The 26,195-nt window shown below is 45.1% G+C and overlaps 1 protein-coding gene across 1 annotated transcript in view; it reads right to left on the bottom strand.

Annotated features, from left to right (window-relative positions):
- Col22a1 (collagen type XXII alpha 1 chain) overlaps positions 1-7,807 on the bottom strand; it is a 236,740-nt gene extending 228,933 nt beyond the window's left edge. Inside the window, exon 1 of the mRNA XM_028773262.1 lies at positions 7,764-7,807. The gene's annotated coding sequence lies outside the window, so the exon portion shown is untranslated. The remainder of the gene's footprint in view (positions 1-7,763) is intronic.
- Between the last annotated feature and the right edge of the window lie 18,388 nt (positions 7,808-26,195).

The raw sequence follows: 26,195 nt of genomic DNA, 5'->3' as shown, positions 1-26,195 counted from the left end.
AGCTACAGACAGTCCCCCCTTCTCTTTAAGGCTTTGCCTTCACTCCCCAGGGTATCCCCACTTCCTCTAGCTCCCTCCCTGCCTAATCTCTTCCTCTTATCTCACCTTTGACTAAAACCTGAATTTAGATATGTATGGTTTCTGAGAATGAACAAGTTTGAGCTCTCCTTCCAAAGGCCAACCTTCAAAACCCACCTCTGCACACACTAGCACAACCCTTCAGAGCTACCAATGCCATGGTCCTGGTAGGAAGGTAGCTGCCCCCAACCAGCCCCTCAATCAGCAGGAGAACATTCAAATGTCTCTCTACTGCTTATTAGATTCTTCAGGCATCTGAGGGCTGTCAGAGCACCAGGCCTCTTTCTTCCACATTTTCAGCGTGGAATTCTGCCCAGTTCATTCATAGATCAGCTCAAATTACAGGGGGTGTGAGGACACAGTGGATATTTCTGTTTAATGTATTTTAAGAGTGTCTGCCCTGGTGAAGCAATGCATATAAATAGTGGTCTGGACTCCATGATGTCCCAGGGGGCTCCCCTTTATCTGGGAGAGGATGAGAAGGCACGTGGCAGGGCCTCTTTTCTGGGATAGCAGTGGGCTGACCAAGCAACAGGTCTGTAGAGAGCCACATAGACTTGGGCTCAGTTCTGCCTACACACCGCATTATTGCAGTGTTAGGGGAGCAAGTCTCTGTCCTACTTTCCGTCACTGTCACTTCAACTCTAAGAAGGGCACATTGATGAGACTCACCTGTGGCTTGGAGGGCAAAGCAATTGCTAGTCCAGATCCTGGTTGCTTGGCAACGGCAGGGGTGGGGGCTGCTAAAGGAGTGGAAAGACACAGAAGGGGAAAACTAAGGGCATGCATTTGGTAAGAGGGAGCTGTTGAAAGCAGGGAATCCTTTTTGATCTAATTGCATACTGAAAACTCTACACCACAGTATAATGGTGCTCAGAGAACTTCATCCAAAGTCACAGGCTTCCCCAATATCCATCAGCAGGTGCCTGACGGCTGTCTCTATTCTTAACCCACTCATGTCTCTTAAATGTCCCCAAAGACAGGAGCCCACTACCTTGCCACACACTAAGTCCAGCTCAGCATTCCAGCACCCTAAAGCAGGACAGGGCTCTGAAACTAGAATCATCTGTAGATTGGAACCATCTGTAGCTAAGGCTGCTGAAAAAAAGGCAGGGATTCTGTTCCCACTCCTGCTCCAACAGCATTAGCTATGGTCAGGGTACCTCAGGTGGGAGCCCTGCCTGAGGCATGTCTGTGGTCAGTGATCTGGCTCCCCACACTGTCTCAGAGGACCCACTGCATTCCCTCCAAGGGTGAGGTTCTCTGTCTCTCTTTACCAGATTAAATATCTCCGGCCTCCTTCTGCGTGTGTGTGTGTGTGTGTGTGAATGGCTTACTCATCCTACCTATGAATGTCCTCACATAGGGCATTTGGATTCTTATAGCTTTAAACCTTCTTTAAACCTTCTTCTCCTAACGTAACTTTTCTCAGTCTGACCCCAGCCTCTTGTATGTGTCACATGGCTCGTCACCACAGCGCATGATCCTCCTGCTCCAGTTCAAAAGTCACTCTGCCTACAACACCATGGTGCTTTCTTTTCCTGACTTCATGTCACTAAGAGATAACATAGATCCCTCTCCAGACAGACTCCTATATAGCCTTCAAAACCAACTTTGATGTCAGCAAAACAGTCCCCGAGTTTCTCAAGTAAGGAGTATGCTATCAACCTCGTCAAGCTCCCACACAGCCTGTTTTTAACATTGCATAAGTGCACTAAAAGTGACCTACTGGGCTTAGTGGCACTTGCCTATAATCCCAGCACCAAGAAAGCTCAGGTAGAAATAGTAAAAGTTCAATGACTGTGTAGGTAGGCTACATAATGAAACCTTGCTTCAAGAAAAGAGATAACCTACTGACTGTGCTCACTGCTAAAACCCTTAGAGTTAGGGACTCTGTGTCTGGCCTGTCTTCCTCAGTGCCTGGAACAGTGAAGGATTTGAGTGGGTGCTCAGAGAGACTGTGCAATAAAGAGTAGTAAGTCCGTGAGTTGAGTATCTGAGCTGTATATGTAGCTTATTAAAATGGAGCTGTTATTACTTACATACATACATGCATACACACACGCACACGCACACATTTTTCCCAGTGAGCATCAGCTAGCATAAGTCACTCTCCTTGCCTAATTACCCAGGCATGTTTCTTTTCAACAAAAAGACAACCTCAACTTCTACCAGGATCCTGCAGGCCTTCAGGATGAGCACACAGAGGACCAAGAAGTGTGACCGGCAGTATGAGTCTCTCCTCATAGAACTGAGCTACAAACATGACCAATGGAAGGGACCAAGAGGGACCTTGCATGGGTCACATAAAAGACTCTCTAGCCAATTTCCTGTAGAAGTTTGAGACTTTGCCAAAGGCCAGCCTGACAAGATCCAAGGATGTCATATTTGTTTGCTGACCAGGTGGTGGTCTGGCCTTCCACTTCTGGTCCCTAGGCTCCAGCCCAGAGATCCTATGCAAGGCTCTGGAAACTGCACAGCTACCCAAAAGAAGAGCTAAATTCAGACCTAGGCCAGTCTCATGACTACTGGCACAGCCCAGGCCATAAATTTAGGGCCCCAGGCTCAGTGGGAGGCCGCCACATGGCCAGGGTGCCAGAGCGCCTGGCCAGTATATAGAACCCACCCTGAACCTATATGCCAGGCTCAGTCCAGGCATGGCTCACACCCATATCCCTTTCTCAATTTCAATATTTCATTGACTTATGTAAGTGCAATGTAAATTTAATTGCAATTTCATGAATCTAACATCCCTATGAGTCAGGAACCAGGGGTGGATTTCAACCTGAGAAACTGGCTGAGTCTCTCATACATCTAGAATTGTGCAGACACTGATGGCTCCAAGGGGTCTAATAGAGAGCTCAGTGCCTGGCCTCACAGGTATGCCGAAGGGTGATTATAACAGGTGATTAAGTGTTGGATCATGGGGCACCTACAATTACAGCCAGTTGGGTCTTAGCTAGCTTTCACCAGCATCTTAGTGGTCTCCCATCTGTTTTCCACTCAACTTTGCTGACAAAGTTGGGGAGCCCTAGCACTGCATCCCAATGGGTTCTCAGAAAGCATCGAACCAAGCAAACTAAAAGTAACATATAGATACCTTCCCCACCCCCTGCCTCCCAAGCCAGACACCACAATACAGAAATGTGTCTTTTTTCATCTGTCAACTGCTGTTCCCAAATTACTCAAATGTTAGATTTTTATTGACATGCGTGTTTGGCTATGGATACGGTTATAAAGGGACAGTCACTAGATGGCACCTCCAGAGAGAAGACTGAGAAGGGCTGCTAGGCCTGTTGTACTTTGTCACAACACGCCATTATCACCTTTATGAATTAAGTACACTACCGGGTAGCCATTTAAAGTAACATTCCCAGCAGCTGTATTTTCCTTCTTACGTGAATTACATACACTTGTCTTTATATAATTACACAGCTTTACCTTGTATTCATCTGTGTAAGACATACAGCTCTCTGTGGAATGCTAAGGGCCAGCGTATCGGGCCAAGTCATGAGTTTGAATCCCAGTTCTCACATTTACTCATGGAATGTCCCCAAGCCTCAGTTGGTCAGTCTGCAGAGGACAGCAACACAGCTGATCACACACCTAGGCTCTGCCCAGGGACAAGTAGAACTCTGTCTCAGATAGGATCAGAAAGATTCAGGTTTTGTTTATGCAGAGCTCAAGTGTGTCCTGGGAAATGGATTCAATTGTTCTGAGCACACCCAAAAGTCTAGAGAGTGGCAGGGAGAAAGAGCTTCCATTTGGATGAAGGGAGAACCTAATCGGAAGTCCAAGATCACACCACAGGCTGCTTTAAGGAGGTAGCGGCACCTCCCATGCCACAACGGTGCAGGGCCCTGTGAACAACATGATGGACCTAGGACTCAGTAAGGGCCTAGCCAGGGCCCCACAGAGGACATTGAGAGGGCTCAGTGCAAAGCCCGTACAGCAGGGGTATTTGTTGTCAGAACCCTCTGGGGTTAGCCCAGACTCTGTTGGTGATGTTTGTGTTTCTGTTTTTACTTTATTTCCCTTGGCTGTTTTCCCCTGTGGTAGGGGCATGTAACACGAGAGCTGCTCTCCTGCCAGACTGGTGACTATAAACACAGTATTGTCAGATGAAGGCACAGCACTGGGTAAGACAGCAGCCTAGCTCGAGCATTGTAACCGATCCTTGCTGGCCTAACTGAAGCGTTAGACCCATGTTTCAAATAAAATCTCATCTGATTTGGTGCTGTGGTGTGCTTGCTTTTTCTCGACTTTCTGGCACTGGCAGAAGATTACAGCCCTGCAATTTAGCTCCTGGGCAGACCCGGCCAGCTGCAATGGCCCAGCATCCACTAGAATACGGTCTCAGAAACAACTTCTCTCTAGAGATGATTCCAGCCAAAAGTTTTAAAAGATATTTTCTCCTGTGTTCCCAAACATAACCAGGGGGCGATAAAAGTTGTGATGCCAGGCACTAGGAGCAGACAAGTGACTGCAGGTGCATGTGGATGAGAGGAAGGCATTAGGGACCTGGTGCGGTTTGTAACAGGCCTCTGCATGGCTTCTGGTAGTATGTCTTCAGGGCCATAGTAGACAGGCACTGTTGCACTCGCTCACACATTCCCTGGGTGTCTGCCAAAAAACAAACTTCCTTTGTGCATGCTGATGGCACTCCAGTTGTTCTTTTCTCCTGAATCCTCAGTCCCAATGTGTCCTGAGAACCAGTACTCTGCCCATAACCTACGACCCAGAAATCTTATTCCTTGGGGACCATCTGAGGTACATTCTTGCAGGTATCTCTGCACCCAAAGATGCTCAAGGCAACTGCACAAGGTCAGTGAGGCCAGGCAGGCTCCTCCATTTGCAGGGTGCTCGGAGGCGACCCGAAATGTTACGATCAAAGAACAAGTGACTGATTTCACTGACTTATAAAGTTGAGAGGTGGTTGTATTAGAAAATGCATTCATTCAGGTATCAATTATATAGTCATCCACATCCTCATGAACTCAGTAAGCCTGGTGCTGGCCCCAGACAGGTACAAAGAAAGATACTTCAGCCTGGTCACTTTGCCATACATGCTAATAATTCTGCCCCCAATACATATACTTATGCATATGTACATATCTGTGTGTATTCTCTCTGTGTCTCCACCCCCACACACACACACACACACACAGAGAGAGAGAGAGAGAGAGAGAGAGAGAGAGAGAGAGAGAGAGAGAGTCTCTCTGTCCTAGTACCTCATGAGACCTAGTACCTCATACTTGGTCTTTAAAGGCCAAGAAAGCAAGTCAACACCATTCTCCAGATCTCCTTTTGCTCATCTGTAAAATGGACAAAAATCACTGCCTTCATCTCACCAGGTTTTGTAACTATTTTTGTCAAGCAGCTTGGCCCAGCTTCAATATTTGAATAGAGACTGGTTAAACAATCCTCAGGTATCTTTCCTACTCTAAAATAGCCACACAGGCCTTTCTCACCTTCTGGTTCTGTTATCGAGCAACAATAATGTGTTAAGACGTTTCCCCAGCATAGGGAGAAGGACTTCTTTGACATGAAAATGGCTTTTTCCTCCCCCTGGGTTTGCTCTGCTATTATAATATCTCTCTGGTATTTGTTAATAAACTCATAAGTAGAGGAACAGGGGCCATTCACAGTCAATGCTCTGACAATTGCACACCAGTGTTAACCTCCGTCAAAACCATCAGCAACAGGAACACTGAAGAAATGAAGGAGGAAATTCAGGACTGGAAAGGTTATGCTTTCAAATGGCTGGATATCAAGCTAGCAAGAGCCCTTAAAAGCTCATCTCATCTCAGCACTCAGATTTTAAAGTAGCCTATCAAATACCCCAGGAAGTGGCTATCCAGCCTTCATCTGAATCTTCCCCACAGTGAGGGACTCACCACCTAGGGAAGGGTTAACTGGATGATTTTTCCAACTGACCTGGAATCCAGAGTTCAAGGAAACTGCCCTACTAGTTCTAATTTAATCCATCAGAAGCAAAATTGCAGGTCAGTGTCTACCTCCTGGGATACCCCAGGGCACAGGGATCACCTGGCTTTCCCCCTCCATACCAAAAGACTTTTCTAGGCATTATTAATCTTTTATTCAAATACGGTTTTCTGTTCCAAAGCAATCTCTAGGATGCATGCATGCTTATATGTGAACTTCTTACAGTTGACTCAAACATACAGAGTTGAGTTGGTCATCAGGCTAAGTCATCTCAAGGTCATGGATGACCAGGGAGCCTATGCTTGCCTGGAGTGGTCATCACTTCTCCGATAGCCTTTGAAGACCTTGCAGGGATTCAAGGAGACAGGATACTATGCATGAAATGTAAACACTTGACATTAGTGAGTAACAGAAATGGCCATGGAAGAATTGAAGTTTCTGTGAGGCAAATTGGCTGGCACACCACTCACTACCATTATGGAGGTACAAGAATAGATGAGAATGTGTTGAAACTTTGAACACAACCCAGTAAAACAAGGTACAAATTCATTTCTGCTGCAAATTTCTCTAAGGGCCCATGACCAGAGTCCTGTTGGAGCCCTGGAAAGGAGTCCATTCAACCTCTTCTCTAATAACATAAGGGTGATGACTCTGTGGCTTCCCAGGAGCACCGTTGAGGAAAGGCCTCAGGTTCAGGAGACAGAAACAAGCTAAGATCAAATGCCTGGTCACATCCCTTGTGAAGGAATCAATCGCTCCTAGTACCTTCTCTTGACCAATGAGGAAACGGGAGCTCTCTGGGTACAGCCCTTAGCTGAGGGCAGCAAATATAAGGAAACTGTACAAGGAAACAGTAGAAGTCAGGGATGGGCCCTCACAGAGCAGATCACTAAGCCCTGTGTCGCTTCTGTCTCTAGCAGATCAGAGCCCTGCAGAAGAACTTCCTGGAGCAAGTAGGACTAATCCAAAAGAGATCTTTGATTTTCTAGCCTTTCCCCAGACACATGTCAGTGAGAGGCAGATGAGGAGCCAGAATGATAAATGAAGCGCCAACACAGTGCAAAGGGTCTGAAGGATGACAGGAATGGTTATGGTGATGCCTGGGGACATCCAAATGCCAGAGAAGCATGTCTGCCTGTCACCACCGAGTCTGTCCACACACAATCCAATCCAAGTTAAGCTTCATTGGTGGAGACATGAAACCCTGGTCTGCTATGGAACATGATATTCAGAATATCATGATATTCATGATATTACAAAAAGACTAAGGCACCTACCTCTCTGGTATCAGGGATGGACAACAGCATGCTCAAAAAGGAAAGAAATCTAAATTTAGACCAAGAAGGCCAAGTCCCCTTGCCCATCAATACCAAATCAAAAAGAGGCTATACTTGCTATTTCCACTCCCCCAGGGTCTGTCTACCCCACCAGAGGCTGGCACATCCCAACAACTCTAAACACCAACTCCAATGGGCTCTGGTGATGGCTACTGTGACCACTCAGTTCTCTCTGCCTTCTTGGACAGCTCCTAAGAATCAATCAGGTACATATACAGGGATTTTGTTTTCCTCTGAGGCTGAAGAAAAGTTTGTCCCCTTCATACCAGAGGCTCCTCAAAGTACTTCAGCAGGAAGCTGACCAGGGATGCCAGGAGCACTACAGCTAGCTCTCATGCTCCCCTGTCCCTCATTGTGAGCCTATGACCCGCAACACAGGCAGCTGAGAAAACTGGGCCTTACCTGCCAGGGAGATGTTCAAGGGGTCCAGTCTGGGCTTGTGTCCTGGGATCAGAACTACTGGAAGCAGGGTTCAAGGAAGATGCCAGTCTCAGGCAGTCCCCTTCTGGAATTCCACTGTAGCATACAGACACCCTGCCTGCCACTGAAAAGAAGTCCTAACACTCCTCAGTCTCCAGACAAAATGTGGGAGTCTTCTCTTTGACCATTGGTCCAGAAACAGAACTAGCTTTCAAGGCAGCAGTTGGAGGGAAAAGCTGAAACTTACAGAGAAGAATGGCAAGTGTGTGAGAGAGGGCAAAGCAGAAAAGGGCCAAGCAGGTCCTCGGGGAGAAGCCACAGCCCTCTCCAGCCAGTGCTGTCCAGGAACAAAGCTGCCCCGGGCCTCCCCAGGGGCTCACTGGCCGGTCTCTAGGTTTCCCCCGGTTAAGAGCTCCCGGCACAGGGGGAGGAGCCGGGAGTGGGCGGGGTCGTGGACACGGGCTGGGGCGGGGCTAGAGGGGGAGGGCTCTGCCTTAATCCCTTTGGGAGACTAGGGGGCGGGGCCTGGGCTGATGGAGATCCGTGACCCTAGAGGATACACTAGGAAGGTCAGGGCCAAGACAGAGAAGGAGAGGAGGGAGGGGGCTGCACAAATAAAGGTTTTGATGTCTCCGAGTCAGCGAGGCCTTAAGAAGCTCAGGAGAGCTTTAACAACTGTCCAGTTAAGGACTTCACTAGATATTTTGGTCCCTTTAAGAGAGCTCTGAAATAACCCACTGAGTTTAGAGGCAGCTGTTTGGGACCAGTTTGGAAAGTTCAGAAGCTCGGGGAGGGGGAGGGGCATGAGTGCACAGCGCCCCTTGTCCAGCCTCACCCTTCTTTCTGAAACAGAAACATAAATACACTTATCAGTGCCAGAGACTCTTTCCACGAGTAACCCTATTTAGAAAACCCTCACTCCTCACTGGAGCCTTGGAATAACCAAGGGCTATGATTCTGTTGTCTATCTCCGAGGAGAGAAAGAGCCTTGATCATCTACCAGCCCAATGTCTCCATCAAGGCAGGGAGGGAGCCCAGGTGGGGCTGATGAGGTCACCAAGGGAAGAGCAGGAGCAGGTGCTGGCCCAGATGCCTTTGACTTTTTTTTTTAATGAGCACTGATCCTAAAAATGGGCCAGGCAGGGTATTTTGAAATGGGCAAGATGAGAACATTGCTTAATTGGCAAAGTCCCTCCCACCCTACACTCAGTCTCCTAAGCTGCAGTGTCTTTATTTGGCTGCCTGGGTAGCAACATTTATAAACAGACACACCGGGCTCTTCTTCTGTGTGACCAAGGGACTCACACAGCACCCTACACCCTTTCCTTTGTCTGCTTTATGTTTCAGCTACCCGTGTGGCAGTGTTAAGTGCTGGCTAAGTGGACAAGAGCCTGGGACAGGTTTGACAGTGGTCACTCGACAATGTACACTGATGCTAGATTTATAACAATGGCTAGATAAACCAAGGTTTATCTAGCAGGCTTACTCACAATCCATGGGGGGAGGGGGTGTGTGAAAATTACATAAGCCATTGTGTCTCCCATCCAGGTGGTAGAAAGGGAGAATGATAACCAGGTTGGAGATGTCTTGGGGCTTGTCCTGCTTTAGATATGGTAGACACATAAATGAAGGGTAGAGAAACTGGGAAAGTGTGTTGGGCAAGTGGAAGAGCCAGAGCAAAAGTCCACTGAAAATGAACTTGGCATTTTTGTGAGACAGCTATAATGAGGTTTGCAGAATGGCTTTTCCAATGTGGTATCCCTTGTGATAAACCTGTCCTAGTCTTGAAGACAGACCCTACTCTCATTATGAATCCCTGCAACACAGCTTTCCTGTGGCCCGGCATAGCCCCTTCCCATTTATTGTTGTTTCTGCATAGCACTCCTGAGATCAGCGAGTGGGCAGGGCTTACAGCCTGCCAGCCAGTCCTCATATTCGAGTAGTGCTCCCCTCCCTTGATTTGCAACTTTATTTTTATTTTACTTAACACACTCACCATACAATTTTAGGGGATAAGGTGTGAAGTTTCTACTCCATTCACACTCTGCTATTCCAAGATACCACACAAATATCTCCATCATCAGGAGAACCCTGCAAGCCTATATAGATGTTAGGGTTCCAGTGCCCCCAGTAGGAGAACCCTGAAAGTCTGTGTAGATGTTAGGGTTCCAGAAGAGAGGCAGGACTGCCTCTCACATCAGCCCTGCTACTATGATCTGAGTCCAACTGTCTATGTGGAAATAGTTCATGGCTTTGACAGGAGCAGCTCTACCACAATGTACAGAAACAGAGGCAACTGCTCTGTTATTCTCACTGCTGTGTTGAGAGGCCATCAGGCCAGAGAGAGGCAGTGGGTAGTGAGCAGGTGTTCTGGAAAGTCTCTTCCGAAAGTACTCCATCTCACTTTCCTCCTGCTTTGAACCACTTCTCTGCCAGAATAACAAAACCAACAAACATCTGAGATGTGCTAACCAGGAATAGACTATCTGTATACAGGTCACTATACCCCCAGATACAAGGATACACACTTAACAACAGAGAGTAAAAAAAAAAAATGTCTCCCCGGGGACACATTTTGTTGTTGTTTCTTTCAGTCATGATGATAATTACATGAAAGATAAATAAAACAGTCAGGGTTCAGGCATCACTAGTCACAATCTGTTTCTCAGTTGCTAAAATTGCTTCCCAGGATATGGGTAGAACAAACTACAATGATTCCTCTATCTTCAGTCCCATCAACAAGCTAAAGTACAATTTCACCTGGTTAACCCTGGAGAACCTACCAATTTATTGGGCTTACATATAAAGCACAGGTGAGGAGTATCCTAAGAGCAGCATGGGCAAGCCCAAAGCAGCCTCACTGGGAAGTCTAAACCCAGTGTAGGCTCCCCCATAACTATGTAGATAGAGTCTACCCTGTTCCCAGTCCTCTCCAGCCATACTCTTGTCCCTACCCTAGACCCAGAGGCCCTGTGCAACTAGGGCAAAATTGCATACAATGGCTGGAACCTGAGATGAGGATCCGATAATCGCTCTCCTCCTCTGAGGGACGATCAATAGCCCATAGGGCAGTCGTTATGGATACTGTAGACACAGCCGATCTCATGAAGGCAGTAGCAATTTAACCTGGAGGAAAGCACCTTTCATCCTTGAAGCATTTTGTATTTCATAATCAAATAAAAGCCTCTGTGCATCTACCTATCTCAGCCCTCTGGACCAGGAATCCCAAAGGTTGTAGTGAGTCACTGGTCTTATAATGCATCCTTCAGTAGTCTCTGGAGGAACCAGGATCAGGCTGTTGGCAGCCCTTGCTCTGCCCCTGACCATGGATGGATCTTCACCATGGATCCTTGCTGTCAACACAGGCTTGCCTCTAACAGATTTTTTTTTTCTGTTAAGGGTCCTCTCATATTATCCCTAACCCCTTTCTCATCCTGACCTAAAATGTAAGCTTCCTGAGGGAGGGAAGAAGATATGAATGCTTCATTGAGACCCTCGATTAGGATGCCTATAAATATATGTTGACTAAACACAAGAATGGTTGGATTGTGTGTTTACTTGGCAGTCCTTGGCTCATTACATTTTCAACTGGCTCTTTCTTCCATGGGTTTGGATTTTGTCTTTCCCAACTGGGTTATATAACTTCATGGGGCAGGAGATGTGTCTCGGTCCCAGATCGTCAAGAATTGCTATGCACACAAGAGCAGTGCAATTAAAGGGAGATGTAATTTTTTCCCAATTATTCAGTCCTCAGTTTTTAAACTCCTCTGAGATCAGCTAAAAACATCTTTCAAATCTGCTTCACGAGAATGAAAAGTTGAGTAGGATTTCTTAATGTGTTCATTTGTTTTAAATTAATGTATGTCCTACAAGTTCTATGTGGTAGAATCAGCTTCGGTTTTATTACATTTATTTATTGTTAGGGAGTCAAGCATAATAATGTTCTTGCTTATTTCATTCAGATTATGTTTGTATTTGGTTTTTTACACACGAGCATTTTATCAAACCATTAAAATAAAAGTGAGTTTTGCAGTGTTTCCTACACTCTCAGAAACCAGACTGACACAGTACAAAGCCTTCCACAGCTTCCCGGGCCACTTGCTCTGAGAACATGGGCCTCTATGTATCTGGGCCTTGAGTATCTGACTGGGATCCCACCTTTAGGTGGAAGCCCTGTGGCCTGTGTGGCCTCTGACTGTCCACATGAAGTCAGGACCTCCACACTTTCCGTGATTGACTCTGAGTTAAATTAGCCACAACTGAGAATAAATAAGTATACTTCCCTAGTAACAAGAGGGCATGCTCAGCCTATAGTGTTAGGTGCCTAAGCCGGCCCCCATCCTAGCCTTCTCAAAGTGTGTAATAGAACATGTTTGAAATGGATCTCCAACTCAGAAGTTCTGGTTAATCTCCACCCTCCACCTGTCCCTACATCTTCAGCCCTCTTTAATCCCACTGAGACTTCCCCACATGTGTAGAATGAGATAGCAAACCCTGGAGCTGCCATGTTCCACCTGCACCAGCCCTGTTCATCCTTCCCATGGCTGGACTCAAATACAGAGCTATTTCCAGAGTGATCTCCTTCCCTAGATCCCAGGTGCTCACTCCCTTTCCCAGACTTTCTATTGCCTTCCCAACAGGTGTGCCCTCCTGAAATGTTACATCTTCTCCCTCTGAAAGCATGCCTCTGATCTCCGGTGGGCTTTATTATCTGGAGCAGATTTTATAGTTATTCTTTTTCTCTTCAGCCAAAAACAAGATTCAGAAGGATAGGGGACTCTGCCATTGCTGCTCTCCTAGATCAGTGCTTGCCCAAATCGGGGAAGCAGTATACAATAATGAAACCTAGCCATTGTTCTGATATCCCTCCTAGGAATTCCTACGGTCCCCCCAGAAAACAGTAATGATGCTACCATTCATGGACACTGGTAAAAAATGTCTGTGGCCGGAAACAAATCCAGACATCTCAGAGGCATCTTGTTTCTGATGTGGATCACACCTGGTAAGATGATGGTATCCTCCATGCAGAAATCTGGTGAAAGATGTTTAAGTTTGGCAGGAGCTAGCTAGAAGGGACAGAGCCTGGCTTCCAGCCCAAGTCTGTCTTTTCCAGAGATTTGCACTTCTCTATGCTGGCCTGAGAAATGACTTCAAATTTGCTGTTCAGGGAAAGTAATTTGTGAGTGTCTACTCACAAACCAAATTTTTATTTCACCGGCACTCAGAGTTTCTTTCCCACTGGCTCTTTTTCTATTTTCTCTCCAAAGTAACTCAAGCCAAGGGATGATACCACTAGTCACTGAGTGGGGCTTCCAAGCCCAAAGCTTTCTTCTTGTTGTTTTTAATCTTTGAGTGTATCCATTTATAATGTGTGTGTACACAGATGTGCATGTGTGCAGGTGTGCATGTATCATAGCAGGAGACTAGAGACCTGAAGACAGCCTTAGGTGTTGGTCTTGCCTACAACCTTGTTTGAGAGAAGGTTTCTTATTATTCAATACTCTTGCATCAGGCTAACAGACCTATGAGCTTCAGTGTTTCCCCTGTCTCCCCCTTCTATCCTCTAAAGGATCCTGGGATTACAGACGTGTCCTCCTCTATCTGGTTTTATATGTTCTCTGGGAATCCGAACTCCAACCCTCATACATACTTGTGTGGCAAGCATTGAATCATCTCTCCAGCCTCATTTCTTTCATTTACAACTTATATCAGTTCCACCAATGTCAATAACTCCTTTAAAAAAGAAACACCCATGTCCCCTCTTTGGTAATCATGGGCATACCAGGAAAAATTGCATCTGCCCTTGGATCAATGGCATCATCCCTCATCATCTTAGTTGGCAGCACCTTGAGTTATAAACTTCCACTTTATAGGAGAATAAAGTGCATTTCCTAGGTTGGTTTGTTTGTTTGTTAACTTACCTTGGAGCTAGGAAAAGGCTGAGCCACTCCATGATTCTGAAATCAGTCAAACGGCAGTGATTGCAGCAGCATCAATAACAGTGACAGTTATGTTTCTGGTGATGCATTGTTCACGAGAAATAATATTACCAAACATGCCCACATCAGCCCCTTATTGGAGAGATAGAATTCACAATAACCAACGTATTAGCACAAGGACATTATCAAATAAATGATGAGAAGTCACTCCAGTGGTGAGACCAGGGTTATACTCATAACCAAGTAAAGATAGCCATACTATGATATTAAATAGAAGAGGGGGGAGGGAGGGAGAAAGGGAGGGAGGGAGGGAGGGAGGGAGGGAGGGAGGGAGGGAGGGAGGGAGGAAGAGAGTGGGGAAAGAGAGCATAGTTTATAAGGCAGCACTCCTCATCTCTCCTTTCAAAGATCACCTCTGAAATCATTTTCTGTGACTTCCTGGAATTTTTTGCATTTAGTATATCCAGACCATTGCAGATGCGGACATCTCCTGTTTTAGGAAGCAGACACATATTCCACAAACCCCATTCTACAGCGCCACTTTTTCAACCAACCACGTGCCTTGAGCACCTACTCACATCAGACTGTTCAAACCTGGCTCACTCTGCCAATGACTACCTTGTGCTCCCCTTGTCTTTACATTCATTCCACAGATGTTTAATGCTCGCTCTATGCCAGGTGCTACGCTGGAGAAAGCTTCACCCAGCTTCCTACCCTGCTGTTTTCTTTACGAGTTCTCAACTGTTAGATGTCTCTTTCCATTTCTTTTCCATAGTTATGCTGCAGTATCCAAATTTGTGGATACAGTTGGTACATTAAATCCATGGGTTCCATCTCCCTGGACTCAACCAATCATGTATTGAAATAGTGAACAAAATTGTATCTGGTTGAGCATGCGTAGACTTTTCTTTTTGTTTTTAAATAAATAATACGGTATGATAAAGATTTAAATAGAATTGCCTGGCTTTGGACACACTACAAGTAATAGGAAGATGATGTAAATTGGGCTATATGCAAACACCATCTTATATACGGAAATTGAGCATTGCAGATTTGGGGGCTGCAAGAATGCTGGGAACAGTCTGTTTCATTCTGCCTAAAATAGCCCCAGGTTGTCAAAAACGCATACAATTCAGGTTTTGATTGTCATATTTTTTTCTGGATTACCTTAAATATTAGACTTCAACAAAGAAGGGCTTCATCTTGAGCAGGACAATGCCACAGAGAGTCTTCAGAGCTGCAAAACTAATCAATAAACTGGAGGATTGGGAGAAGGTACAGATTACCATTTATCAGTTGTTATAAACAACCCCCACACTAACTGACCTTGCTTGGAAGATGTGTGGGTATCCCTTGAATGTGCTCAAAATGGATGAGTTAGGCCACACAGAGTCTCCAGTATCATCCACATGGAATATATAAGACTGAAGACAAGAGCTATTGAAGAACTGCTTGAAGCCTCTCTGATTAGCTTCGCTGACCAAGCAGTTTCCATAAGCAGTATCTTAGAGGGTGGGGAGATCAGACCAGGAAGCTCAGAATTTACAGGGTTATCAGCCGATGGTGAACAATTCTAGAAAGTTGCAAAAGTGGCCCAAAGGAATGATTTCTAAACTTTCCAAAGCCAGCTCTGGCTGCATAGAGTGGCATTATCCATGCCTGTTGTTCAAACAAATAAATCTACCTTTCTAAATTGCATGCCTCTGTCTGTATTATAGGGATTATACCTCTTCCCCATCTGCTCCACAAACATCCGTTGTACTCGCCCTCTGGCTTAGCAGTATCAATTATTTTGACAAACTGCTTGTGCTTGCATGTTCTGCCTGGCTTTACACTCACTAACCTTTTACTGGGAGAAAGGAAAGCTTCTTAAAAATACTTATAGAGTGGAAATAAACCAGAGTGGGTGTCTGTGAGTGTAGGTGACCTCAGGCCCCAGCTAACTCTTACACTCACAGCCCAGCATCCTCTCTTACCCATCCAATATGCACTGAGCAAGTTAACCTTGAAAATGACCTTCAGAATCAAAGCCACCAACACGATGAAGTCGTGGGAAAGCTGAGGCACAAGCAATCAAGGGGTAGGCATGGTCCCCCAGGCTCCAACAAGACATGCCCCTCCTCTTTTCTCCTTAAAGGCACCCTTCTTTCTCTGGGTACAATACAGTGAATATGGCTGGAATTCCAAACTGGGTGGGATATTCTTGCATTGTGTAGACCACAATGAGCACTTTTCTGTGGACCACAGGCTTCACAGCATGGGAATTTACATGGCTAAAGATATGCTGTTAAGAAGGGGCAGGGGTTCCAGGGTTTTTTTCAGAAAACAGTCCCACAGATTTTGTCTGCCCTCAAAGCAGGTCTTCAGAAAATGCCTCACTGGCTGGAATACTGGGACCATGCCACATCTTGGCAGAGTCCCAGACATGGAAGGCCTATGGGTTCTGGGAGGGTTTAGTTATGGATGAAGGCAAAGTGAGACAGGACCCCAAACCAGAGGTTCACTTTCACATTAGCACAGCTTGAGGGTCAGTTTCTATACTAGTAAAAGGGAGGACTTCAACACTTTAAATTCTCTTTCATCTTTAGAATATTCTGTCTAGGACTGGCTGTAAACTACACAATGTCTTGAGCAAAACAAAGACTTAGGGTACCTTTGGCAAACAGTGGGGCAAAGTGCTATCAGTGGTGCAGAAATGCAAATCTCTTCTTGCATACTCAATCGAGGTATTATTTTGGTTTTTCTTAATTTGCTATTTAATTTTGCCTAAGTAAAGGGAAATTAAATTTTTTCATAGCCCGAAAAAGTACTGTTCTCCATCTTTACTGTATGGTGACAATTTCAAAAGCAAAAGAAGAATCTTTAACTCACAAGCAAGCACTTGGATCACACAATTTCTGTTTCAGATTACTCCATGGGTATGCATTTAAAACTATTTATTTTTACATGTGTCTTATTTATTTTTATTTGTGTTACTTATTACGTATATGGGGGTTTTGTCTGGATGTACATCTGTTTACCAGGTATATGCCTGGAGTCGACTGAAGCTAGAAAAGGAAAGGGGATCCTTTGGAATTGGAGTTAGAGAGGTATGACCTGGGGTTTAAGACTTGAACCCACCCACATTTTCTGGAACCACAGTCGATGCTCTTAATCATTGGGCCATCTCTCCAGCCACCATGCGTTCGTCTTTTGATCAGATTAGCTGAAAAATTGCAAAGATTTAGAATTTAGAGAACAGCTATGTTTGCTTCACAAGATGCACACAGTCTTCCATAGCCTCTCCCTTCTATTTACTGGTCAGGGAGGAAGGACTCATGGGAAAGAGCTGTGTATTACCCATCAGCCCCTCTTCCTCTAGGCCAACTCAACTTATAGGTCAGATCCCATTTGAGGTTCACAGATCAGATATTTACATTACAATTAATAGCAGTAACAAAATTGCAGTCATTAGGTAGCAGCAAAATAATATTATGGTCGGGCTCACCACAACATATAGACTTACATTCAAGGACCACAGTATTAGGGAGGATCACAGAATCACTGATACAGGCTGTCATCTTCCAAATGGGTGATGCTAGCCAAGAGAGGGTAGACAGGGAGGCCAGATAAGCAAGGAAACAAACACACATTTGAAAAGCTTGTCTGTTTTCTCTAGTTAGGTCTTACCTTACTTCAGCTCCCAATTATGACATCAAGCTTTGCATCCATCAATGGGCCCAGTGGTTAGCTCAGAGACTTCATGGTTAATTCAAAGTGCTTCTCTTCTTGAATGTTGCACTGGGGGATGCAGCCTTCAACATGGGAGTGGGAGTTTACCAGTGACTAAGAGTAACACATGGTCTGTGCCAAGAGACCCATGGTCCTCAGGATTACAGTGCTTCAAACCTACCTGCCATTGACCCCAGGTTTCTTAGCCTCATTCTGCTCCTGAGCAAAGGATCCTTCAGCTTTTACTCCTGGGCTCTCTGAGAAATATGCAAATGGACCACAAAGAGAGGAAGGCTGAACACTGAACACATAGACATTTACACACCTGTTCTCCTGTCCCACCAGACTTCTATTTATATGACACAAACTTACCGATAAAACTAATAATAATTTCAAGATGGTGACAGTAGAGTTTTGTACCAAGTTTGAGGCTCCTGTGAGTACGGGGCTTCATGCTACCACCTACACTTCAAACCGAGGAAGCTAGTCCTCTTCACTACTTCCATCACCTTCTGCCTCTCCAGGACTTAGCCTATTCTTCTGGACCTAGACTCTCTACATGAATAAATAAATACAGGACACATATCTACCTGTTACTAGGCAACCTCACTAGGGTGTTTAGCACCCTCTTATTGCCAGTTTCTTCATCTGAAAATTAAGGCTCTTATAGAAAGTACTTATGGTTATCATAAATATGTCATTAAATTAAACCAGTGAAACATCTGGCATGCACCAGGATGCTTATTTTAACACTCACAGCAGTATCTTTCCAGGTGGGTAAGAGATAGAAGCAAGTTCCTGTGGGCTGGGCAAAAGTTGGCTCCAAATATCTGTTTTAGAGCCAGAAACGGTGACACATACCGGTAATCGCAGATACTCCATGAGGTGAGACAGGAGGATTATAAAGTCAAGAAAAGCCTGAGAAATTTAGTGAGCCCCTGCCTCACTAATAGAATTTAGAAAGAGCTGGAAATATAGCTTAATAACCAACTACTTGCAAAGTATAAATGAGACCCTGTCTTCAGTCACTAGTAACAGGCATGCATACACACACACACACACTCACACACGTGTGTATGTGTTGTATAACTTTGTGTATTTATGTGTTTGTGCATGTGTGTACGTGTGTGCATGCACGTGTGCATGTGTGTGCGTGTGTGCGCGTGCGTGTGTGTGTGTGTATGTGTGCATAAATATGGTTTGGGACAGTGTTGAAACTATTGTGCTCCCAGGATTCCAGTCAAGAACTCTGGATGCTATGGTGGTCTCTAATGCTAGACCAGAGCTTACAAACAGACCAGGAAATTGGGACAGAAACCCAGCTTCTCAATAAAATAAGGGCTATAGGCCACGAGCCTGATATGCAGATGCTCAAAGCTTTCCCCACCCCACCTCCTTCTATTCACACCTTGCTCTGGGGCATCCAGAATCCAGGCAGCAGGGGCAGCTGTCTTCTGAGCTCTGGCCTTTGTGGAAGTGTTCAGATCCCTTCCTAGATATCTGTGGGGATGCTTCAAATGAGAAATACTTCCGTGCAACTGTGAATTTGTTGGCAGTGGATGATTTAAAATAGAGAAAAATAAGAAAGAAGTGAGAAAGAGGGTAGAGGCAAAAAAGAAGGATGATGTGAGGGAATGTGTGTGTGAGGGGGGAGAAAAATATAAAGAGAGGAAGGAAGGAAGCTGGACATACTAGATACTGGATAAACTTGATGTCAACTTGACATAAGTCAGAGTTATCACAGAGAAGGGAGCCTCTATTAAGAAAATGCCTCCCTAAGATTGGACTGTAGGCAAGCCTATAGGACATTTTCTTAATTATCAATTGATAGAAGAGGGCCTGCTCCTTTGTGAGTGGTGCCATACCTGGGCTGCTGGTCCTGGGTTTTATAAGAAAGCAGGCTGAGCAAGTCATGGGGGGCAAGCCAGTAAGCAACACCCCTCCATGGCCCCTGCATCAGCCCCTGCCTCCAAGTTCCTGCCCTGCTTGAGTTCCTGTCTCATCTTCCCTTGATGGTAAACTGCAGTATAGAAGCAAAAGTCTAATAAACCCTTTCTTCCTCAAGTTTCTTTGATCATGGTGTTTCATCCAGGCAATGGAGAGTGATGATAATATGATTATTTGGGACATAGCAAGTCAGATGAGCTGCAGTGAATTCTTAGCACAGGAATGCTGTGTACCATTCATAGATTCCCTAATCCTGTGGCCCATCAGACAGTACTTTCTGAACTATTCGAACAAGGAAAGTTTTCCTGAGAACATTCTGCAGAGCACAATCATGTACCTCTGAGTCAGCAACTAGAGGAGATTGGTGCTAAGGTTTGGCTGAGGAGGTATGGGTTGGAACCACCTTCCAGTGCTCCTTAGTGAGAACCAGAGCCCAGCATCCAGAAAGGAAAAGAAAAAGGGTAGGGGTTGAACCTACCCATGAATGTCCATAGCACCTGAGAGCCATAAGGACATTCCAGGAGGAGACATGTCTCTCCACATGTGATAGAAGTCAGATTCTTCCACTGCCCCAAACCAAGCATGGTCTTACTGCTCCATCTTCCAGAATGTTTTCAGAGACTCAGCCCTATTCCCCAGAGTTTTGATATCCTAGGTCTTCTCAGGGTAAAAATCTATACCTCCTACCCCATGGTAATTGTCCTGATGTTTCCTGCGCTCCTTGATGTGGGAGCACTGTGAATCCTGTTCCACACTAAAAGACTTTGATACTGTGATCAACAGAAGAAAGCCAAGGGCTGCACGCCATGAAGGTCACATGGACATCTTTGTATTTCCCCATTCTGTCTTTAAAATACCTCATTTTCTCTCTTTTACTGGAACACTGGAGCTACACATTGCTACAAATGCAAGTCCAGAACTTTCCAGTGGTTGGTAGATCATTGATCTTTTCTAAGCCTCATATTTTGTATGCAGGGAAGCAAAGGAGTCAAGTACATCTTTCATTTACAGAAACAAATTTGGAGGAAGTGTTTGACTGGTTCTTTACCTGGTCACCAGAGAGGACATTTTCAACCTCACCATGGAAAATGCAGGGAGACAGGCTTCTAATAGGAACATGGTATCCTCTTATCACAATAGGCAAAAGAGTTCTGCACAAGAATAACTGAGAACTAAGGCCTAACCTTTGATTTTAAACTCACTGTTGGCCATCTGGCATGTTCTTCCCTCACTATAGAGTAGAGGGCCATTTATTCAACCTCAGGCCTGTGAACACAAACTGAGAGCAGCCAGTAGTTCATTTGCAAATGTATCATCCATTCATGCAGTCCTGGTTCTTAGTTTGCTTGGCCACAGGCTTGAGTGCTACATTACAACAGAGCAACCAAGGGTTGCTTGTGCTTATTGTATGATGTCCCTGGGAAGATATGAGTAAATGTCTATTCATCCCAGATAAGGAACTAACAACAGAACAAAATGATGGTAGCAAAGTCAGCTTGGTGAACCAAAGAGTTTATTGCATTTACTTACAGAAGTATGGGTGAAGAGTTGCTTACAGAAACTAAATCCCTGAAAGCTCATCCAAACAAAGGTGGTGATTCACGAAAACTGGAACCCTGGAGTTCTCTGCATGACTTTCAGGTAGCTCAGCAGATCTCCCCTCTTCAGCTGTTCTTCCTGCTTATACAACCTTGGGGAGGAAGTGACATTTTGAATCTGGTTTCGGGAACATCCTGAGACTTGTTGGTTGTTTGATTCCTGGGTTTTAATGAGCCTCTCTTCAGAACATTTTAGGCTTAATGAACTTCCTTCCATGACAGAATGTTTCCATTTGGAGCAAAGTGCTATGCAGCAGTGATGCTGGGAGGAGAAGTCCCATGTGGAGTGATGGAACAACCAAAAGAAAGCCAGGTACCCCAGTAGAGGGACTTGGAGAATCTAGCAAGATGTATATTTCTCTTATGTGAGAGCCCATTAGCGCACTGTAATGGTTTGAATAAAAATGATCCCCCTCTGTAAACTCCTATATGTAAATGTTTAATTAACAAGGAGTGAAGCTCTTTGAAAGAGTTATAAAGGTAGGAAGTGTGGTCCTGTTGTAATAAGTGTCATTTTGTGGGAGGAAGTATGTCACTAGGAAAGGGATGCTCTTGGAGGGTTTAAAAGCTCATGCCAAGCCCAGGGCCTCTCTCCTGCTGCCTGAAGATCAGGATGTAGAACCCTCAACTATTTCTCCAAGACTATGTTTGTCTGTATGCTTTCTGCCATGACAATAATGTACTAACTTTTATAAAGAAGCCCCTAATTGAATACTTTCTTTTATAAGAGTTACCTTGGTCATTGGTCATGGTGTCTCTTCACAGCGGTGACTATGGCAGCTTTCTCTGGTTTCCTATGAGTAGATATCAATCTCAGACCATCCCAAGCCCTAAGAGGGATCACATTCCATGGATTGCCACAAAGGGCCAGACCAGTACAGAGATGGGTGAAAGATCTTTTCTAGAGGCCTGTCCAGAGCAGGGCGGCACTTCTATGGCTCTGTCAGGATGATTCCTGGTGGGAGATCGCCCCCTGGTGGCCAATAGGAGTCCCTGGCTAGGACTGTGACCTCTTCCAGGGTTGTGATCTTTAATCTCTTCTGCTGTGTGATCAGTCCTGTGGTCTCTCTAAAGCAGTGGTTTATGGTGGAAGGTAGGGTGGGGGAAAGGAAGGGACAGTCCCTTATAGATGTATGAGGGAGGTTAAACACTTTAAGACCCAGTGTCCTCTCACCCAGGGCCTTTTCTAGAAGTCCCCTTTGTATCACCCCTTCAATTGCCCTTTGGAGATCCGGTTCCCTGGGAGTAGTATTCAGGCTCAGGATGTTCCTGGTCCTGGGTGAGGAGTCACAGTCAGTGGACTCTCTCAGCTTTGTTCACACATACAGCAGAGTGCTTCTCACAGTGGACACATTTCCAAATACGAGGCAGTTGGTGAATGGCTGCCCCTAGGAGTTGCCAGCTATTTGCTTTCTGAACATTTCCACCACCCCACTTTGCTTACTATGGCACTAATTACTCTGTATGCCTGCATCTGCCTGCCCCTTTACAGGCCACAGGGAGTCATTCCCAGGCATAGCCACCAGCTGTAACCGCCCCCCAACCACAGCTCACTCAACATGATACCAGCTTAATGATCTGTGTATGGCCACTTTCAGGCTATGCCCACCAGTGGTTTGTGAAGCTTACACAACAGATAACCCAGCCAATGAACTTCTCCCCTTCATGGACCCATCAGAGTCTCAGCAATAGGCTACTTTAATGCAGACATCTAGGGAAAATTTGCATGGAGTATACCAGAGAGGAAAGGTTTAGGTGCACTTCTGACTTTGTATGGTTAATTATATATGTCCACTATGCTGGGCTCAGAAATGTATGATCAAATATTATTCTGGAAACTTCTCTAAGGAGCTTTCAAAGGACATCATCATTTAAGCTCAAAAATGTTGAGTAACAGACACTGCTCTCCCTCAAACAAGTTGACTCATCCAGTTGAAGTCTGAATGAAGCAACAGACTGGCCTTCTCTAATCAGATAACACCTCAGTCTGATGGCTTGTGGACTTGAACATTAGCTTCTTTAAAGTTTCTAGCCTAGGGGCCCACTCTTAGATGACACGTGCATGCACATGCACAGGTATGCACCCACACACGCGCGTGGACACACACACAGGCACAATGAGGCTGATACCTAAATGGGAAGATGGGCAACAGGCTACTGGGATTGCTACTGAGAATATTCTCATCACTCTGACCTTCACGTGCCCATTAGGGAGTTCCCGGGCTCCCTCTGCTGGACAGAAAGAAAATCTTCATTTTTCCTGATCTTGGCCTGCCCAGGTACCAGGGCTACTTGCCAGCACTTCCACCACATTTGAGCCTCCTTCAGTGAATCTGCCTCTGAAATTTCTTGTATGAACTATGCAGACATGAGAAAGGAGAATGTCTGTGGATTCTTCATCTGTGGAGCCCAGAAAACAGACAGATAAAATGCAGGAAGGTAGAAGATAGAATCAAGGTTGCAAGGGAATCTTGCTCCATTTATGACAGGTTACAGTGATTCCCCAGGATGTCTGGTAGTTATACAAAGACCAGGTAGAGGATACATCAAAGCATGAGAAGGGCACATGTCCTGAATCCATACTCTAAGCACACCCTTCCTGTTGCTTAGATTGGGGTCACCTCCCACCTGAGCTTCTGTTTTCTGCTTGTCGATGGTTTTATAGCTCCCCTATGGTATGTGCACAAGCTCGTCCCCATGATGCCTGCTGTAAGAGAAAAGGTTGCTAAGGTCCATCTTCCCAGTATAGTGACTCACAGTACTACTGTGGCATGGCCTTATTACTTACCCAGTAGCTCTGCAAGAGCACTCAGTACCCACTGTGCTCCTCATGTAGACAGGATGCATGCCACACAACAGAAAGCCATAGGACTCTGAGACATCTGGATGGAGTGACATTTTATATAAAGATGTATGCATAATTTAAAATAGACATCCAGATTTTAGAATGTGAAGTATATGTTATTATATTATATTATACATTATATACTTGAATATGTAATATAAATGATATACATTTCAGATATACAAGTGAATACTTATTGAAAAGAATAGTCTTGTGTTCCTGTGTATTATACATAAACATGTGTGTGGATTAGTGTGTATTTACATTTTAAGGCACATATGCACATTTACATATATATTATATGTGTATGAATATATTATATATATGTCCCATAGGCTCTTTGAGGGATTAGGTCCAGGACCCAAAATCAAAACTTGCAGCTTCTCTAGTTCCTAACATAAGATTGTATAACCTTTTGCATCCTGTATATTGTCAGCCTTCTCTAGACGACTTAAACAATGCCTCACACAACATAAGGGCTTGCAAGTGGGTTGTGTACAGTATTATTTAGAAGATGACAAGGAGAAGCTCTGCACATGTTTGTTACAGATGTGATTTCTTTCACTGCGTGGCAGTTGAATCTGCAGTGCAGCGTCTGTACTTATCAAGGGCTGCCTGGATTCAGTGAGCAGTTTCTGCCAGTGATGTTGCCACACAGCTGCAACTATTCAGGCTCAATAGATGACATTAGCATCCCCTTCCCCCACCCATCTCTCCCCAACTTAAAGAATCTTTGAGAGCAAAGCAGGCATAGAATCAAAAGATTAGAGCTAAACCTGCTCTTCTGCTTTCGTTCACTTGTTCAACTTTCAGATAATCTAACCACTCTCCCTTGGTTTCATCTGGGTTTAGGGGAGGTTGTTCTTTCTTGGTAGAGCCCCATGGAGATGAGGAATAATACAATGAAGAGTTGAAGATCATTAGCTCACATATGGCAGGTGATACTTGAATCCTAACTACAAGCTGCAAAGCCTCTGGTCTGGCTCCTAAACACAGGGATGAAGGGGACATGGTCCCAGCCATTGGGTAACTCAATGGCAGAGTCTTGGCCTAACAGTTTTCTGGGCACCCTTGTTTGTTGGGGAAGCAGTTGCAAAATTAGAAATTAACAGCAGGGTAAAAATGGGACTGTGCAGGCACTGTAAACTCAGAAGGACTAACATCTGGGAGGAGGTTCTGCTCCTGAACCTGAGACAAATGGTCGAGAGACTGGTAGATATGATGCCAAGAGGCTCTGAGGCGAACTGGCCATGCATACTTGGAGAGGGGGCAGGAATTGGGGAGGAGTACTCATCAGAGCAATTACTGTCATCCATTATCTGACAGACTATAGATAGGATTCTATTTCCAGGCCTGACTTCTCTAGAAAATTGATACATTTCTCTCTTTTGGTGAAAGTGGTCCAGAGTCCTTCCCAGACCCTGGAGCTCCTCCTTCCTCCTTAAAATGAAGAGACTAAATCAAACAGCTTCAAGATCCAGTTTCATTCTAGAAGGCCACACAACTACAAATTCAATAATGGGATATGAGGAGTCTCTGAAGTAGGGACTGGCCTCCTGATAATGATCTTTAAATGTCACCTCATCAAGATGACCTTAGTCATTATTTTAACGGTTTTCTTCCTTTTCTACTTAATAAAAAAGGACATTAACTCTAACCTCAAATCCTGAGATAACCAATTTGCTAAAGCAATTTGGGAGAATGATTTAGCAGCAAGAATAATGCCTAGGCTAGATCCCTGAAGGATTTACCATGTGCTAACCCTGTAACAATGAAGACCCAGCATGGGCTGAGCACCTACTGTGTGCTGTGTGTCAGGAACAGTAAAGGTAGTAGGGGCACACAAATGAAGGGATACAGCTTTTGTTGTCACAGAATTCACCATTCGGAAGAAAAAAAGAAGCAGAACAGTAAGATGCAAACTCATAAGGAAGTTGGTTAAAAGAAGTGACTAATAATCCAGACTGGAAGTGCACAGCTTCATGGAGGACCAAGCTTGAACTGTAGGTAGGAAGGACAGAGTACAAATGATGCCAGATAAAGGGAAGAGCCAAGCTTGAGCTATGGTCATTGGAAAACAACCACGATGCTTGCTGACTTGGTGTTTTCTCCATTGCACAGGGCAGGACAGGAGAGGAGAAGGCCTTTGAGTTGCATTAAGCCTTTTTAAAGGCCATGCTAGACCCTCTGAAGTGTAGAAAGATGACCTGCAAAGGCAAGAACCTGGGCTCTCTAGAACAGCCAGAGTTGTTGATGGAGGCATGGGCTGCAAGGGCCACTGCCGGCTGGAGCTAAATAAGATGGAGGCAGATCACTTGTGGTTAAGGAGAGAGAGAGAGAGAGAGAGAGAGAGAGAGAGAGAGAGAGAGAGAGA

This window comes from Grammomys surdaster, unplaced genomic scaffold (assembly GCF_004785775.1).
Source record: "Grammomys surdaster isolate TR1022 unplaced genomic scaffold, NIH_TR_1.0 224, whole genome shotgun sequence".
Lineage (NCBI taxonomy): Eukaryota > Metazoa > Chordata > Mammalia > Rodentia > Muridae > Grammomys > Grammomys surdaster.
This window is presented reverse-complemented; position numbering and strand designations above follow the sequence as displayed.